The following is a 12,378-nucleotide window of genomic DNA, read 5'->3' as shown; positions in this document are numbered from 1 at the left end:
GGCTTCTTTGACTTGGCATAAGGTTTCAGAGGTTCATCTACACTGTTCAGTACTTCATGCCTGCTTAAAATAGCTGAATAATACACCCACACACTGCATTTTGTTCATCAATTCATCCACGATGGATATTTGGGTGGTTGCTGGCAATCTCCTTTTCAGCATGTTTGTAAAGATAAAGCAAGGGCTAGAATCTAGTACAATCTAGTACCTCCTGACTAGCAAAAGAACCCCACAAATACAAACTAGCAGGGCACCTGGGTGGTCCAGTCAATTGGCATCTGCCTTTGGCTCGGGTCATGATCCCAGAACCCTGGGATCGAGGCCTGCATCCAGCTCCCTGTCAGTGGGGAGCCTGCTTCTCCCTCTCCCTCTGCCTGTCACTCCTCCTGCTTGTGCTCTCTCTCTCTCTCTCTCTCTCAAATAAATAAATAAATGCAATCTTTAAAAAACAAAAAACATTGGTGTGGTTGTGACATGGATTGCCTAAAACACAAAAAACATTGGTGTGGTTGTGACATGGATTGCCTAAACTGGGGAGGTCAGAGCAGTATCACAAATATGTTCATTTACAATGTAGTGAGCAAATTCAATTTTGAAGAACAAACGTAACTTATTGTGTATTTGTCATCAAATAACTTACATTTCTGAGAACCTGGGTGGCTCAGTCGGTTAAGCATTCAGCTCTTGGTTTCAGCTCAGATCATGATCTCAGGGTCATGGAATCGAGTCCTGCATTGTTCTCCGTGCTGGGAGTGGAACCTGCTGAGGCAATCTCTCTTTCTCTCTTCTTCTGCTCCTCCCACCACTGCCTCCTCCATTCACGCACACTCTTTGAGGGCTTCCCCCACCCTCAAATAAATAAATAAGGACGCCTGGGTGGCTCAGTGTTTGAGCATCTGCCTTTGGCTCAGGTCATCATCCCGGGGTCCCAAGATCCAGTCCCACATTGGGTCTGCTTCTCTCTCTGCCTGTGTCTCTGCCTCTCGGTGTCTCTGATGAATAAATAAATAAAATCTTAAAAAAAAATACCATTCCTCAATAAAGCCCTATCTTTCTTCTCCTCCCCTCCTCCTCCTTCACTACAAGTGAACCTAAGGAGATTTGTAACAGAGGCTACAGGAAAATGGCCCATGTGGTGTAAGCGATAATGAACTTGACCCACCCACCTAACAATGTCTCATACAAAATAAGCTCTAAATTTCTTTTTCATATCTTGCTCTTCAACACAGTCACTGAATGCCACAGTGTTTATATAATAAAACTGTTTTGTATTTCATGATAAGAGTTTATGGAGACAACTTTTGCTCTGCTCCTTACAGCTCAGGGGCTGCTTTTTGCTTCTCCTGGCCTCTTTTCTCACCAGCCTTCTCCTCTCCAAGTTGCCTTGCCCCTGCTTTCCCACTCCTCCTCTCTGACGTGCCCAGACCCTGGACCCTCCAGGTCTCTACCATGTAATTGGGTTTTGCTGGTGACCCTCCTGGCTCCCGACTGCTGGCCACCCAGCTGACATCTTTCCCTTTTCATCTCTCCATCCTCTCCTGGCATCAGTACCCAGAGAATTTCCCAGAAACTCCTCAGAAGACCTTCTTGATTCTGGCAAATATGGTGCAAATGCATCAAAATTAAGGAAGAGAGCAGAACTTTTCTTTCAAGACCTGTCACTTTACATGTGTAAAAAGTGTCCTGAAAGAGGAGACACTTCATAACTTTTGACAGAATCTGTACTATATTTGTAATATGATTTGGATGTGCTAATTGTTACAACTGAAAAGAATGAGATTGCTCATCTGTGTTTAAAATTAAATGTAGAGAGGGGAACACTTGGGTGGCTCAGTGGTTGAGCGTCTGCCTTTGGTTCAGATTGTGATCTTGGGGTCCTGGGATGGAGTCCCACATCGGGCTCCCCAGAGGGAGTCTGCTTCTCCCTCTGCCTGTGTCTCTGCCTCTCCTCTGTGTCTCTCATGAATAAATAAATAAAATCTTTAAAATAAATAAATAAAATTAAATGGAAGGGGAAGCAACACAAAAATTAAATTAAATTAAATTAAATTAAATTAAATTAAATTAAATTAGAGGGTGTATGGATGGCTCAGTTGGTAGAGCACATGATTTAATCTTGGTGTTGTCAGTCTGAGGCCCATATTGGGTGTAGAGATTATTTAAAAATAAAATATTTTTTTAAAAGATTAAATTAAATCAAATTAAATGATGCAGATCACCTTCCATGGCATCTGCCTGCAGTTCTGTGCCCAAATCGGAGCACAACAAGAAAGTTTCCTTAACCAAAACTGCCAAGAAAGGCTTAGAACTGAAACGGAACCTGATAGAAGAGCTTCGGAAATGTGTGGACACGTACAAAAATACCTTTTCATCTTCTCCGTGGCCAATGTGAAGAAAGCCAGTTGAAAGACACCTAGAATGCCTGGAAGCACAGCTGGATGTTCTTTGGCAAAAACAAAGCAATGACGGTGGCCTTGGGTGGAAGCCCATCTAACGACTACAAAGACAACCTGCATCAGGTCAGCAAGAAGTTGAGGGGTGAAGTCAGTCTCCACTTCACCAACCGAACCAAGGAGGAAGTGAATGGGTGGTTCACGAAACACATGGAAATGGACTTCACTAGAGCTGGAAACCATGTAACACTCACCATGAGCCTGGACTGGGGCCCCTGGAGCAGTCCCCCCAGTCCCCATAGAGCCACAGCAGAGAGATGTGCTCTCAGGAGAGGTGTGGTGACCTTGCTGTCCAACCAGGAGGTGTGCAAGGAGGGCCATGTGCTGACCCCAAAGCAGGCTCGCATGCCGAAGCTTTTTGGGTGTGAGATGGCTGAATTCAAGGTAACCATCAAGAACACATGGAATGCACAGTCCAGAAGGTTCCAGCAGACAGATGGGAGATGACTTGCCCAAGAGCACGATTAAGTCTGCAGAAGAATGAGAAGGGAAAGACAACAGCTGATGGGCACTCAAGGCCCTCCCAGTGAGGATGTGTGAGACCACCAACCTCACTGGGAGAGAAGCTGTCTAGCTATTTATTTTGCTGTGAATTCAGACAATGGAGGGTGAGAGGGGCAGACTGCAGGGTGGCTCCCTGTGGATGACAAAGAGGACTTTTTCTAGAAAAAAGGCCTTAGCTTTGTGCTTTTGTTTGGATTCCCAGGATTCTCTTTTGTTTACCTGGAGCCAACTTCCAGCACTAGCTCCTTCATGAGGTCTGGGGATGTGGAGCTGCCACCAGAGCCAGGGCTCTCCTCTCCCCTGGCCCTCTGTACCCTCCAACTGGAAACAAGGGTTTGCATTTCCCTGGAAATATGCAAACCCTGGCTGCCCTCCCTACTCCTTTCTTTCTCTCTTTCCTCTCCCTACCCCACATCCCCCTTACCCCCTTCCCTCCTCCTAAACCACGGCCAAGAGTCTTAGAGATGACAAGAAGGTGGGATGCTTTCACTAAGACAAGAGTAAAGCCACTGCTGAAACCCAGAGAGGATATTACAACCATTCCACAGCAAAAATAAATAAATAAAATAAATAAAATAAAATAAAAATTAAAAATTAGATGAAGTTGATTAATATTTTACTAGGTTAAGAGAACTGCTACTGTTGAATATGCTAGCCCAAGGGTAACTATATAAGTAGAAAACTCTAAATAGCTTTCATCACCAATAAATGATTTTGACAGTCAACTAGCTATAATACAATTACATGAAAACTGCACAGATCATATCAGAAGATTCCATGAAAGGAACAGACTGTAAATTATGATCATCTAAGCTAGGGGGAGAAAAACATCGATTCCTTGTTCTTAAAGTATATTCCCTGGACAGTAACAATCATCTGGAAACTTACTAGAAATGCAAACTCTGGGCCCACTCAGACCAAGTGGATGGGAGACTCTATGGGTGAGGACTGTATTTTAATGTTTTTCCAAGCCCTCGGGTGATCTTAATGCACACCAACATCGGAGAATCACTGCCTGAAAAGTGCCTAAGTTGTTAATTGAGTACCACATCTGCAGATTTTTGCATTCCTGTGGCTTTCTGTTCTTGCAGGAGCAGAAAATTACCTTATTTGGTAGATATAAACAGATAAGAAACCCCAATATCAGAGAAGAGATTCTTTGTGACAGCTGGAGCCTACATTTCAACTCGTCTCGGAGATTTGTGTTCACTGTGGCTTAACAGTCTGAGTAACAGACAACTCTGCCACATGCTGGGTGTCTGAATTCTTCCTGCCAGAGTGGGATCGAACACAGTATGAGAAGCACAGGTGTGGGAATTTGCTCCTCTTTATCAATCTCTCTACTGAATTTTTAGAGAGAGAAGAAGAGTAGGGCTTTCGTTGTAAGAAGCTATGGGAAGGGTAAAAAAAAAAAAAAAAAAAAAAAGCTATGGGAAGGGTGTCAACCTTTGATCCATATCATCACTGGTCTTAATGGGATCCCTCTCCCCTGCCAAGAAGATCCTGAGATGACAACTGAGAGCATGTGGTTTTTTGGGGAGGTGCAGGACAACACCAAAGCAGAGGGGAAGTGATACATGGAAGGAAAGACTTCCAACAAGCCAGCTATCAAAGTGCATGGTAAATCTTAACCCCATGGAGATGCAGAAGAAAATGGTATAGAGCACATTCCTCAGAAGTATACAGGCCAGGGACACCTGGGTGGCTCAGTCGGTTAAATGTCTGCTTCTTGATTTCAGCCCAGGTCATGATCTCAGGGTGGTGAGATCGAGCCCTGCGTTGGGCTCTACACTCAGCACGGAGTCTGCTTGAGATTCTTTCTCCCTCTCCCTCTGCCCCCTCCCCCCACTCACACATGTGCACACCCTCTAAACATATAAATAAATAAGTAAATAAATAAATAAATAAATAAATATTTTATTTTTTTTTAAAGATTTGTTTATTTATTTATTTATGATAGACATAGAGAGAGAGAGAGAGGCAGAGACACAGGCAGAGGGAGAAGCAGGCTCCATGCACCGGGAGCCTGACGTGGGATTCGATCCCGGATCTCCAGGATCGCGCCCTGGGCCAAAGGCAGGCGCCAAACCGCTGCGCCACCCAGGGATCCTAAATAAATATTTTAAAAATTAAATATGCTGGCCAGTATAGGCAGCTGGGGTATTTATACCTCCACATTCATTCGTAAGAACTTCTGGCCCACATCCAAAAAAGGTACAGGTGCTGGCCACAAAAAAAAAAAAAAAAAAAAAAAAAAAAAAGCAGGCTGCTGGACCCAGACAAGTAAAGGGGATGCCAGGTGCCATGGATTGGTCACCTGTAGCATTAGTATATGGAAAGCCAAATGATAAAGTCTGGTCCAGGTCCAAAAATTGGAAAATGAGGACTGGGTCACTGCTTAGGATGGAGATTATTTGGGTTCATTCCTGAAGCAGCAAATAATCTTTGCAAATGATCAAAATGAGGTAAGAAACAGATGGGTACATATGGCTCACCACTGCTTCCCTTTTACCTCAAGCTCACAATTCTGTGGTCTCAGCAGTTGTACTGAGAAGACTCTTCTTTTGTGGGTTCATAAACTCTTATTTGCCTCTAACACACAACAACTTATCTTATAAATAAGACACCATCAGTTATGTTGCCCAAGAAAACAGCCTTTGGCCTTTTCAATATAAATGGACAGTAAAAGATTACCAGACAACGAGAAAAACTAGCAACATAAGGGGGAAAGACAAAAATAAGCAAACAGAACAAATTGCCTCTTGAAGAAAAAGAATGTTGGAAAGATGAGAATGTCAGAAAAAAACAAATTCTAAAAGGTTTGACATGTTAGAGCATCCATAAAACAAAGACAGGATGCGATTTTTTTTTTGAAAGAAGAACAATAAAGAGGCCCCTGGGTGGTTTAGTTGGTTAAGAATCTGCCTTCAGCTCAGCTCATGATCTCAAGTTCCTGGGATCAAGCCCCAAGTCGGGCTCCTTGCTCAGTCCCTCTGTCTCTGTGATCTCTCTCTCTCTCTCTCTCTCACTCTCACTCTCTTTCTCTCTCTCAAATAAATAGATAAAATCTTAAAAAAAGAATGAGAAAGTGTTTTTGAAAATTAAACACATAAATTGCAGAAATAAAAATTTCATTAGAAATCAAGTCAATCCTTCAGAACCAAGAGTGAAAGTACAAAGAGATAAAAACTACAGAGAACAGAAAAGAGATATCAAGGGTGAATCCAGGAAGTACAACTTTTACTAATGAGGAAAAAGCAGAAAAAATGGAGAGGAAAAAGTATCTAAAACAAAACAAAACAGTACAATTTGGGGGCTTCTGCTTCTGGCTATGATGATGGAGTAATGCAGACCAGATTTACTCTGCTGCCTGAAACTACCAATAAACAAAAAGACAAAAAATATTTTAGATACATATTAGAAAATAGGTATTTCAGGACAGTACTCCCTGAGAGAAGAAAAACAAATGAGATAAGCTCTGTAATTGCATAAACTGACTTCCTGGAGATAATTTCCAGCCCTCAGCCCAGAGAGGAGGAACCCAGAGCCCTGTGAATTGAGGATATGGAACTAGGAGCCCCAGAAAGCTGAGGCAGTTAAATCTGACAGGGAGAAGAGAATGCTGCACAGAGAAAGAAAGCTCTGGAGGTCTGCAAAGGGTCTCCCTGAAATATCTGGCTAAGTACTGATCAGAGCAAGTGTCAGGAAGAAACTTGAAGCTAAGGAAAAAAAACCACTCCCCCAAAAAACAAAGGGACCAATTGTTATGGCTCATACAGGCTGGGAACAGTTCACCAGCCAGTGTGGAAAACCTCATAATTCATGGAGCATCAGGAAGAGTACTCAGGAGTATATCAGCAGGGCAAATTTCACCCCACATTAAACATTTCTCTAGCACCGTCTAACAAAAGCAAGCCTCAAAAGGACAAAACTATTTCCTGGTGACCAGACTGCATCCCAGAACAAAACTCAGGCATATTTATAGAAATAGAGAAATTTCTAGCACCCAATAATGAAAAATTCACATTGTCTGTCATGCAATCAAAAATTACCAGGCATAAGGGATCCCTGGGTGGCGCAGCGGTTTGGCGCCTGCCTTTGGCTCAGGGCGTGATCCTGGAGACCCGGGATCGAATCCCACATCAGGCTCCCGGTGCATGGAGCCTGCTTCTCCCTCTGCCTGTGTCTCTGCCTCTCTCTCTCTCTCTGTGACTCTCGTAAATAAATAATAATAAAAAAAAATTTTTAAAAAAATTACCAGGCATACAAAGAGGCAGGAAAATACAACCCATAATGAGAAGGAAAATAAATCAATACAAACAATAAATAGAATTAGCAAATTAGGATATTAAAAGTTATTAAAACCATATTTAAAAAAATTTTTTAAACGTATTTCATATGTTCAAGAAGGTAGAGAAAAGTGTTAAGGGGGGACATGAAAGACATATTTGTGGGGGGGGAACCCAAATCAAAAGTCTAAAGATGAAAAACACAATGTCTGAGGGGCACCTGGGTGGCTCAGTGGTTGAGCATCTACCTTTGGCTCAGGTTGTGATCCTGGGGTCCTGGGATCAAACCCACATTGGGCTCCCTGATCGGAGCCTGCTTCTCCCCTGCCTATGTCTCTGCTTCTCTCTGTGTGTCTCTCATGAATAAATAAAAATCTTTGGGGGAAAAAAAGAAAAAGAAAAACACAATGATTGAGATGGAAAAACGTACTGAGTTAGGGCAGGAAAAAAATACTTGAAGAAATAATGGTAAAGAATTTTCTAAACTTGATAAAAACTATAAACTCACAGATCCCTAAAGCTCACAAACTCCCATTTCCTTCAGCTGAAGAAAGACGACAGGTTTTCGAATGGAAAGGGCCCTCTTGGGGATCCTTTGGCCCAGGGCATGATCCTGGAGTCCCGGGATCGAGTCCCACATTGGGCTCCCTGCATGAGGTCTGCTTCTCCCTCCTCCTGTGTCTCTGCCTCTCTCTATCATAGATAAATAAATAAAAATAAATCTTAAAAAAAAAAAAAAAAAGGAAAGGGCCCTCTGAATGTCCAGGTAGTCCATTAGGACACGAGCCCAGCTGGAGATAAAAAGCAAGTCTTTATTCATGTACTGCCCCAGGCCAACCAAGAGAGGCTCGGGCTCTCCGGTTCCTTCTCCTCCATAGAATTGCTCAGGGGAGCCCAGTAGATGAAACAGATGGGGAGAACTGTCTCACTGACAAGGACCCCTAAACAAGGCTCCTGAACAAAAGCAGGGTGGGGTAAGGGAGAAAGAGTCAGGAGTGGAAGGGCAGGAAATCAAGGTAGGTACAGAAAAGAGTCTCAGCTAGGGCCTCCGCCTGGGGATGTGGGGAAGGCACATATGCCTATGAGCATGGCTGTTCTGGGGTGCCTGGAGTTTTGGTCTACAACACCCTCTAGAAAACTGGCCTGCTGTGACCACCGACTGACCTGTGAGCTGGACCCCAACACTCAGAGGCTCCTCCTCCCCACCTCCCCTGTTTTCGGAGTGTGGGTGTGCTTGCCCAGAGGCTGATCCCAAGACACAGCCTTGAGATGGTGATACAATGTCAAGAACACCTGCACCGTGTATGTGTGTGTGTGTGTGTGTGTGTGTGTGTGTGTGTGTGTGTGTGTGTGTGTGTCTTTTATCAACTTTCAAGATTTGGTGTTAGGGCAGGTGTGGGGATCCATTTGTCCTGCTATTGCCAGAGCCAAGCATCAGGTATAAATTCTCTTTGTTTATGAAAACTTCCACCTACCAGTCTGGAGTGGTCTGCCTCTTTCTTGGGTTTCTCCCTGCCATCGGTGTACTGGGACCCAGTTTCAGAGCAGACCTGGAAAGCTTCGGGGGAGGGGGGCTGTGAACCGACAGCTGTGCACCAAGTCTAGTGTGGGGAGGGCAAGGTGACACCTGCCAGGCAAAGCTTTGGAATTGCTTGTAGTCGGGACTGAAAGTTCACACATAAGGGTTTAGACTTGGAAGTGGACTTCTCATATGGGGAGCAAAATAACAGAGACTACATCCAGCACATTGATAGATGTAAAATCTGGCTATCAGAAGCCAGATCTAGGCCAGAGACAATTTGGGGAGCCATCAGCATAAATGACAGCTAATGAACTCATACAGGCGAGGAGACCATGAGGGGATATCACTTAACATGAGAAGAAAGGGGGCTAAGACAAAGCAGTGAGTGACACTAACATTTAAGTGCCGAGCAGTGGAGTGGGTTTGCAATGGAGATTGAGAAGAAAGCCCAGAGAAGTAGAAGGAAAGGCCAATGATAGAAATCAAGAGACCCAAAGAAGAGAACAGGGTGGGGTAGGGGGTAGCTGGGTGGCTCAGTCGGTTAAGCAGCCAACTGTTGGTTTCACCTCATGTCATGATCTCATGGTCGAGCCCTGCATCCAGTGCATGGAGTCTGCTTCATATTCTTGCTCCCACTCCCTCTCCCTCTCCCTCCAGGTCATATTTTCCCTCTCTCTCTCTCTCTCTCTCTCCTCTCTCAAATAAATAAAGAAAATCTTTGCGGGGGGGGGGAGAAATCTTGGGGAACAAGGAATGAGATTTACTAAATGCTTTTGAGAAGTCAAGTATGACAAAGGCTACAGAGTCTAATGGGTTTGAATACTAGCAATTAGCTGGTGTCTTGGTGAGAATGGGGCAAGCACAATGGTAGGGGCACAAAGCCAGACTCAGGAATACCCAGGCAGTGAAGAAATGCAGATAGGTATGGATGAATGTAGCTAAATCTGGCTATGAGCGATAGGACAAAGGACAGCTTCCAGAGAGAGTGAAGGATGTGCCTTTTTAAGATGGGAGAGACTTGAGTGTGTTTCATTGTTGGTAAGAAGGGATCAAAGAGAGAAGATCAAGTCATGGGGGAAGGGAAAAAGAATCAATGGAAAGCCATCCCTAAAGGGGAGTTGCTTACAGATCCAGATGGGTAGATTATTGTTTGACCAAAGGAAGAATGGGTTCTCAGCAATAGAAGGAAAGAAAGGTTGCAGGTCCAAGGGATTTTGAGATTTGGGTGGTAGCAAGCTGAAGTCTGATCCGTTGACTGCTTTCATTTTCCGAGAAAGAAAGGAATGGGAGGAAGAACATTTGTTGAGGATGACAGGTGGTAGGGCAGAGATTTACAGTGAGTACAGAAGGTTTTAAATTTCAGCCCAGTTGAAGTCAGGCAATGAAATTTTGCTTGTTGGGGCCATGTGATCCTTCCAGTTTTCTCTGGCAGAACTAGATCTTCCCCTGGGCTTTTATGAAGCAGAAAGAACAACCACCACAATGGTCGGGGGTGGGGCAGGGACATAGTAATATTTATTGAGCACCATATGCCAGACACTGGACTAGACTCTACATGCATTAATTACCTCAATCCTCATGCCACCTCTATGACATACCAACGTTTATGGTCCCCATAAGAAAACAAGATGAAATAACTTGCTCAGGGTCCCAGAGCGACAGAGTGGGGAGACCAACCCAAGGCAAGTGAGCCCCAGAGCTCACCGTGTTAACCACTAACTCCAACTCTGTTTCAGGGGTACATAGTTACCAGCTGGGAAGGGCAAGGCTGTCCTTCATGGCATCTACATACAAAGGGATAGGTGTCTTTCTCTCCCTGGATGCAGTCACTATGCAGGCAGTCTATTTAACTCTTACCTCAAGCCACCCTGAACACAAGCCTTCAAATATGACATTCCCTTTGCTGGAACACTGTTCCCTGTTCTTTCTCTGCCTCCTACTTATCCACTCAGTCTCCACTAAAACACCCCCTGCTCCAGGTCGCCTGTTGAAATCCAACCCCTCACAACCAAACTAGTTGAATGTTCCAGTGTTTGTGTGTGTGTGTGTGTGTGTGTGTGTGTGTGTGTGTGTGTGTGTGTAATGTAACTGTCTGCCTGCTGGGATAAGAAAAGGAATAAAACATTAAGGAGAAAGGCACTTCTGAAGATTCCAGAGCAGGGCTACTCAGATTCCTCCCTGTCCATCCTGGAGCTAACGTTTGTACATCCTAAATGTTTGTTCCACTGTTGTGCAGCCAGTCACTGCTCAGCGAGGTTGCTATACCAACTTCTCCGGCCAAAGTAAATTCATTCTTCTGGAAGGTCCTAGAGCAGCAGTTCCTAAACTGGAGTACACCCACTCTGGGGTTTGTGTTGGAATAAAGGGCCTACTGGGGTGTAAGGAAATTCTATTTGCCTTGTCAAATAAGTTAAATCTTACTAATATTTGATATGTTGCCTAGCACTAGCACTTTCACTTAGACCAAATATCAGAGAGCCATATGTCACATACATTGATGTCCAACATACCTGAAAACAGGGTGGGAGTTCCACAAAGTGGAAATGTGCAGTGATGGTATCCACTTTTGAAGTTTGTGACTATGTCTGGCTGTTTAGTTAGCCTGATTGTGTGTACAGATTGATTACATTTGCTAGTTTTAACTAACTTAAACTAATGCTGCAGAATGATTCCTACAAACTGGGAATTAAAGATACTACTGTTAACATAAGTGAGTAAGATAACATCAGAAATGCTCATTCCATTGCTGGTATGAATTTTTTTTCTCGCCACATAATGTTATAAAAACAATGACAATCTGATCAAATACTTAAAAGAGTAAAAAAAAAATCATCACAGACTATTTGAAAAATGTTTTTACCCTAATTGTTATTGGCCACTCATCTTGTCCTAAGCAGCTTACCTAAGGGAGACCATAGAAGCAAACCTCTACAAGCAAGTACTGGAAGAGTACATTTAAGTCTCATGTGATATCTATTGACTCCATGTTTTAAAAATTTTACAATTGATGACAATGGTTAGAAGCTGCCTTCAGTGTTTTCATTTAACACCCAAAAACAAAAAGTTGCACGTCCTAGGGAAATATTTGTTCTGCTTGCAACTATGTGATGATAAACTAAGCATATCCCTTTGTCAGTAAAAGCTATTAGAAGCTGTAGAGAAAATGTGGCTGAAGATCTGAAGAAATAAAAGTTAAACTTCAAGGGGCCCCTGAGTGGCTCAGTGGTTGAGTGGCTCAGGTCATGATCCCGGGGTCCTGGGATCCAGGCCCACATCGGGCTCCCCGCAGGGAGCCTGCTTCTCCCTCTGCCTATGTCTCTGCCTCTCTCTGTGTCTCTTATGAATAAATAAAATCTTAAAAAGAAAAAAATGAAGCATAAACTCTTTTAAAACTGCTTATTATGAGCAAAAAGAAATGATATAGGCATACACCACATAGAACTCTTCCATTTTAAAATACATCCGGATTATTTCCATATGGATGTGATTTTTGTTGCCAAAAGTGCTGTGTGCCTCTGTAAAAAACTCTACCTTGCCATTAAAGAAGGGGGAGGGGCTGCCAACATATTTTTAAGTGTTTCAAATGGAAAATTCCCATCCATGAACTCTT

General features: G+C 43.5%; 1 pseudogene; it reads left to right on the top strand.

The window, feature by feature from the left end:
• The first annotated feature begins 2,224 nt into the window (after nucleotides 1–2,224).
• LOC121479334 lies at nucleotides 2,225–2,937 on the top strand (annotated as a pseudogene).
• Nucleotides 2,938–12,378: the final 9,441 nt, after the last annotated feature.

Source organism: Vulpes lagopus, chromosome 20, assembly GCF_018345385.1.
Source record: "Vulpes lagopus strain Blue_001 chromosome 20, ASM1834538v1, whole genome shotgun sequence".
NCBI classification, from domain to species: domain Eukaryota; kingdom Metazoa; phylum Chordata; class Mammalia; order Carnivora; family Canidae; genus Vulpes; species Vulpes lagopus.
The sequence above is the reverse complement of the archived record's forward strand: the minus strand, read 5'-3'. Positions and strand labels throughout refer to the sequence as shown.